Here is a 6,564-nt window from a genome sequence, read left to right as displayed (position 1 = left end):
AGAGGCAGAGTTTGCACCACAGACTCATTGATGCCTGTGATTTTGCTGTACTTAGATCTCTACTATGTGGGTGTGGCTGTAGGCAGACTTAGGGTGCTTGGGGACCCCACTCTTTCAAAAGAAAGGAAGCTTTTCCCTTTTATGTGTTCCAGGTCCCCCTGACACCCACATATTTGTATATCTACCAGCCAGGCTGTTCCTGAGTGAGTCCACCACCCACACATACACTGTGAAACACGTGCTATGGTTTGAACGAAACGTCCCCATAGTTTTATGGGTTCAAAGCTTGGTTCCTAGCTGGTTGTACTATTTTGGAAGGTTCTGGAAACTTTCAGAGGTGGGGTTCTGAGGGAGGAAGTATGTCATTGAAGATGGCATTCTGTCACTTCCTGTTCTGCTCTCTGCTTCCTGTTTGCTATGGTGTGGACATTCCCCTACTGCCATGATGATCCATCTAAGCATACAGAGTCAAAAGACTACGAACCAGTAAACCAGAGGCCAGAACTGTCAAGCTGTCAGTTTGGGCACAGATGAGAAAAGTACCCACCATGCTCAGTCACACCTGGTCAGGTGCATCTGCCCTTGAGACAGAGGGAACTCAAAGATGTTGGTACTTCATGTATGCAGGTGCACATGAGTGTCTTATTGGAGGTGTAGCCTTGTTAGAGGAAGTGTGTCACTGTAGAGGCGGGGCTTTGAGGACTGTGTGTGTGTGTGTGTGTGTGTGTGTGTGTGTGTGTGTGTGTATGCTTAAGTCTGGCCAGTGTGATCCAGTCTTCTGTTTGCCTTCAGATGAAGATGTAGAACTCTCAGCTCCTTCTCCTGCACCATGGCTGCCTGGATGCTACCATGTTCCCGCCATGATGATGATGGACAGAACCTCTGAACCTGTAAGCCAGCCCCAATTAAATGATGTCCTTGTAAGAGTTGCCTTGGTCATGGTGTCCTTTCACAGCAATGGAAGCCCTGACTAAGAAGCTAGGCTGGCCAGGGAGCTCCAGAGATCTTCCTGGCTCTGCTCTCTAAGCGTTAGAACTGGGGCACACAGCACCAGAGCTGGTTGCTTTTATGTAGGTGCTAGGGGTGGAACTCGGGCCTCACTCCTCAGCTTCAAGCACCTTGCCGTCTAATCCATATCCCCAGACCCCAAAATGATTTTTCAAATGAGAACACAATCTTAACAAACAAGTCTGTTCTAAGAGCCTAAAAGAACTTTTAGTTCTTATAAACACCCACGCCCCTCAATCCCGACACATGTATCTGTTCAGATTGCTTCTGTGTGAGTCCAGCACCCTGCTCAGGAGTGCATTATGGGGCTGGAGAGCTGACTCCATGGTTAAGAACACTTGCTGCTCTTGCAGAAGGCCGGAGACTGAATCCCAGAACCCAGGTGGCAACTCGCAACTGTATTCTACAGTTCCCGTTTTGGAGGAGGGCCCAGCTTCCTCTTCTGACCTCCTCAGGAATCAGGTACACTCACTCACTTAAGAAATAAATATAAAAGTCATATAAAATGTACTGTGGACAGAAAAAGATTTTCCCAGCTCAGCTGCAAGTTTCCATTTACTTCCTCACTTCAGATTTATTCTGTTTCACGGATGAGTGTTTTTGCCTGTGCATATATATATATATATATATATATATATATATATATATGTATGTATATATATGTGGTGCATACCTGGTGTTCAAGGTGGCCAGAAGAGGGCGCCAGATCCTGAGAAACCGTAGTTACAGTAGGTTGTGAGTTACCATTTGTGCTGGGAACCTATCCCAGGTCCTCTACAAGAACAGCAAGTGTCTGAGCCTCTGAGCCGTCTCTCCAGCTTCTCCTCCTCTCCCTTCTTTTACCCTGACTCTTCCTCACTTGAATTCTGCTTTAAGACCCAGTGGGGAATAGGCAATTCACATCCTTTCTACATTCAGCCCAAAATAAAAGTGTGAGGCTCTTGTTCAAAAGAGGAGAAAAGAGCCTTGGAGATCCTGAAAGACAATACCTGTTCTTTCTTGCTTATTCTGAGGTCTCTCAACTTATTCTTGTTGGGGAGCTTTCTGTCTGTGGTTTGAGATTCGAGTTCTCAGTTGCTGACCTAGCTGCCTGCCACCACCATTTATTTCTTTGGGGGCATAACCTAAATAGACCTCTCTTCTCTAAGCTGCCTTGGTCACAGTGTCTTATCGCAGCATTAGGGAAGTGATTGACATATGAAGCCTTCAATTATTGCTTGTCTCCGCCCCCACTGTACTTGCGTTAGATCAGTACACTGGATCCTACCTGACTCTAACCCACACTTATACCTTCACCTTAAAAAGAATTGTTTCATGTTCAGACTGATGCTGTTGCCTCTTCTCTAGGGGCAGATACTGTCAGGTCTCAGTGGAAAGCCTGGGGGGGGTGTGTACCTGGCTCCCCACTTTCCAACAGTTGCTCAAGTTCTCAGTTCAACACCTCCAGCACCAAGAAATTTGAACTGTTACCTGAGACTGATAGGACGAAATGACTACAGACTGAGAGGCTTATATCTAAGAGAAATGAACTCTCTTAGATTCCTGAGGGGACCAGGAAGCCTGGGATAAGCATCTCAGCTGGGCACGGCAGGCTCCCTCTCAAGACTGAGGAGGAAGCCTCCCTGTCCTTTGCAGCTGTAACCTGGGAGGGTCATGCCTTGTGATTCATGTCTGTGTGTCCTCACCCCTTCTTATCACAACAGTTGCTGCTGTAGAAAGCACCCCAAATCTAGGGTGACTTCACCCCAGGATGTATTCAGCAAGGGTCGTTTTCTGACATTCAGAGATGTCTTTAGAGTAGACAGCTGAGGAGACTATCAAAAAATGAGCCTAGATTCCCATCTCTCAGTGGTTTTCTGTTTGTTTTCAACGCCAGGCAGGAAACCCACACAGACTATGAAGTTCATATAGCTGAAGTTCTATTTTCTTTTCATTCCAAGAACTTGCACCCCTCTGGCTGCTCCGCTCCTCCCAAGTCCAAATGCATTCCTCCCAGCCTGGTCTTTGGTGGATATGACTCAGTACCCAGAATCACTTGTGCTTGAGCTGATTGGTGCACACAGGCAAGGAGAGAATCTAGAGCCAACTGGGCCTGCTTGTCTCTAGTGTCTCTCCAGGAATAGATGATATTTGGATTGTTCTCTGACATTGGGCAGGCACCTTTGGTAGATCTCCAGTGTTCCTAGCTGTGTTTAGTACAACATTTGTTTCGATTCATCCTCACAGATCACAGAGTCAGAAGTCAGACACAGCTGGAGTGTGCAGGCCACAGTGACCGACTCAGCTGTAATATTTTGGAAACTCTGGGTTTTAAGGTTAGCTCCCAGCCCCTTCCCTTTTCACTGCGTTTGGAAAAGGGGGGTCGCGTCTCTGTAAAAATGGTCACTTGGAAAAGGGATTCATCTGAGATGCACAGGAAGAGAGGACTTGTGGGACAGAGAAGCCAGAGCCACATGGAGCCTCTGTCACCTCCAGGTTTAGGGGCAGCAGCAAACACCACCGCTGAGCAAAAGGGTGTTGTTTTCAGTCCCTCTTGGCTGCTGCAATAAATGGTGATGACCAAGGCGATTTATAAAAGCAAAGGTTCCAGAGAGTCCACCATGGTGGGAAGGTGTGGCAGCTGCAGCAGGAAGCAGACTGAGTGAACTGCAGTGCTGAGCTCCTCAAATCAGAGCAACGCTCAGTGACACATTTCCTCTCAGGGCCACACCGTCTAAGTCTTCCCAGGCAGGCCCACCACTAAGTGTTCAGACCCGGGAGCCTGTGGGAACATTTCTCGTTCAAACCACCACAGAGGACAACTGCTTGGCAGGCTATTGGCTTGGCAGACTGAGATGTGAGCACGGGGGCTTCCTACAGAGGGGCAGTGTGCTGCCCCTTTAGTTTGCACAGGCCTCAGGCTCTCTGTGCTGGTGGTGATACTAGCTGACTTTACAGATGATCAAACGTGAAACTTAGGGAAGTTAATGAACCCTCCCCCCCCCCAGTCCCTTGCCAGGTGCAGTCTTTAAAAAGTAGCCCAGGATGATCTTAAACTCGATATGTAACCAAAAAATGACCTTGAAATTGTTTTTGATTTTTGTTTTTGGTTTTCAAGACGGGATTTCTCCACGTAGCTCTGGCTGTTCTGGAACTGGCTCTGTAGACCAGGCTGGGATTACAGGCAGGCACCATCACACCAAGTGACCTCTAACATCTGAACTGTCTCTACCTGCCGGGCTCCATGTCAACGCTCCCTGTGCATGTGGTGCTGGGAAGGAACCCAGGGCTTCTGTGTATTAGGAAGCCCTGCTTACCAGCTGAGCATAGCTTGACTTGATAGGCTTCCTAGCTGAGATGACCTTGGCCCCAGGTCCTTCTGCCTCTGATTCCTGAGTGCTGGTCACACAGCTTTGTAGTAGTCTATGTTCTATAATCTCCTGTGAGGGGTCCTTTCATTCACTTATTATTCTAGTAAAGCCACATTAAAGTTGTTAAATTACATTTATTTGTTTGTTTGGTTTTTTTTATTGTTGTGTATGTTGGGGGATAGTGCATGGTGCTCACATGGAGGTCAGAGGTCAACCTAGGGCAGTCAAATCTCTTCTACCATGCATCCTGGGGATTAAACTCAGGGTGCTGGCCTCAGTAGCAAGTGACTTTACCCTTTGAGATAAACGCGCATGCGCGTGCGCGCACACACACGCGCATACACACACACACACACACACACACACACACACACGGGGCGGGGAAGACTTGATCTGTATATGTGTGCACTTGCATGAGTTTATGCAGACCATGTGATTTCAGGAGCTGAGGAGACCAGAAGACAGCATTGAGCAGGTGCCTTGGAAGTGAAGTTGCAGACAGTTCTGAGCCACCATACGAGTACGGGAAACCAAGCCCAGGTCCTCTGTGAAAGCAGGCCGAGTTCTTAACTGCTGTCTCTCAGATCCTAAGGCCTCATTCTCAACCAGCAAACGCAAACCGATGAGTGAGTGAACTCTGGATTCTTTCGGGTCCTCTTTGTGTAATTTTTAATGTGCAGAATCTTTAGAAAAGCACCGTCACCCTGACTCCCAGTTGTTCACACTCCTTCCCATCTGGTTACTGACGCTCTGATTCATAGGAAACACCAAGCCCGGGAGAGACAGACACCACGCCCCGCTGGAGACACCACGCCCTGGGGGAGACAGACACCACGCCCCTCTGGACACACCACGCCCCTCTGGACACACCACGTCCCGCTGGCCCACAAGTTCTTCCCTGTCTGTCTCCTGAGAATAGGAATACTCTCTCACGTAACCTCAGTACGATTACGAAAATTAGGAAATTTATTGTTGGACACTACTATTATCCAACTCAGAATTTATATTCAAATTTCATCAATTTACAAAATAACGCCGTTTATAACTTCGGCCCCGACGACCCAGGCTCCGATCCAGGATGATGCTGCGCCTTCAGCTGTCATGCCTCGTTAGATTCTTTAATCTGAAGTGGCTCCTTAGCCTTTCTGTCTGATGCTCCTCAAAATTAATTCCAGGTGATGTGGAATTAGTGCGCCTGAACACGGGCCTGGTTCCGGGTTCTCCTTGCGTCTGTCGAAGGGCACAGGATTTTCTCTTACCTGGTTGCTATTCATTATGGTGCGAATGTGCCCCACCCCTCAGGCTCACATTCTGAATGTCACCAGCTGGTGGCACTCTTTTGGGAGGTTGTAGAAGCTGTAGGAGGTGGGGTCTGCGTGAAGGAAAGAGGCCCTTGGGGATGGGTCCTTGAGGCTTGTGCTGGTTTGAATGTCTCCCCATAGGCTTATGTACCCGAACAGTTGGTAATGCTATTTGGGGAGGTTATGGAACCTTTAGAACGTTCAGCCCTGTTGGAGAACGTATATCACGAGGGACAGGCTTTTGATCCTTCTTCACGGTGGCTTTCGCTCTCTGGTCACTGAGTGTGGTTAAGGGTGTGCACCCTCAGATTCCTGCTGTCCCCCATTATAGTTTATCCTTAAGGACTCATAAGCCTAAATGCATGGTAGAAAAAGTCCGTAGCAAGACATTAGAAGATGACATCAAAGGAGCTTGCAACCACATAAGAACAACAATGCCAACCACCCAGAGCTCCCAGGGACTAAATGACCGTCCGAAGAGTACACATGGACTGACCCAGGGCTCCAGCTGCATGTGTAGCAGAGGATGGCCTTGCTGGGCACCAGTATCAGGAGAAGCCCTTGGTCCTGCCAAGGCTAGAGCCACCCAGTGTAGGGGAACGTCAGGGCAGGGAGGCGGGAAGGGGGATGTTGGGGAGGGGGGACACTCTCATAGAAGAAAGGGTGTGGGGGATGGGATAGGGTTTATGGATGGGCAACCGGGAAAGGGAATAACATTTGAAATGTAAATAAACTATATCCAATAAAAATAAATTAAAAAATAAGAAGGAAGATGATGTCAACTGTAGGAGAACAAAGAGACTTTTTTGCCAAAGCAGAGTCTAAGAGTCGGGCTGATGGCTCAGTGAGTGAGAGCGTTTGCACAGAAGCCTGATGGACAGCCTGAGGTAAAGAGAGAGAAACAA

The 6,564-nt window shown here is 48.2% G+C and overlaps 1 long non-coding RNA gene across 1 annotated transcript; it reads left to right on the top strand.

The window, feature by feature from the left end:
• Positions 1–93: 93 nt before the first annotated feature.
• LOC120095564 (uncharacterized) lies at positions 94–6,275 on the top strand. The gene is made up of 4 exons (XR_005491110.2): positions 94–890; positions 1,362–1,470; positions 4,801–4,984; positions 5,120–6,275. It is a non-coding gene; the product is annotated as an uncharacterized LOC120095564 (long non-coding RNA).
• Positions 6,276–6,564: the final 289 nt, after the last annotated feature.

Source organism: Rattus norvegicus, chromosome 11 (assembly GCF_036323735.1).
Source record: "Rattus norvegicus strain BN/NHsdMcwi chromosome 11, GRCr8, whole genome shotgun sequence".
NCBI lineage: Eukaryota > Metazoa > Chordata > Mammalia > Rodentia > Muridae > Rattus > Rattus norvegicus.
This window is presented reverse-complemented; position numbering and strand designations above follow the sequence as displayed.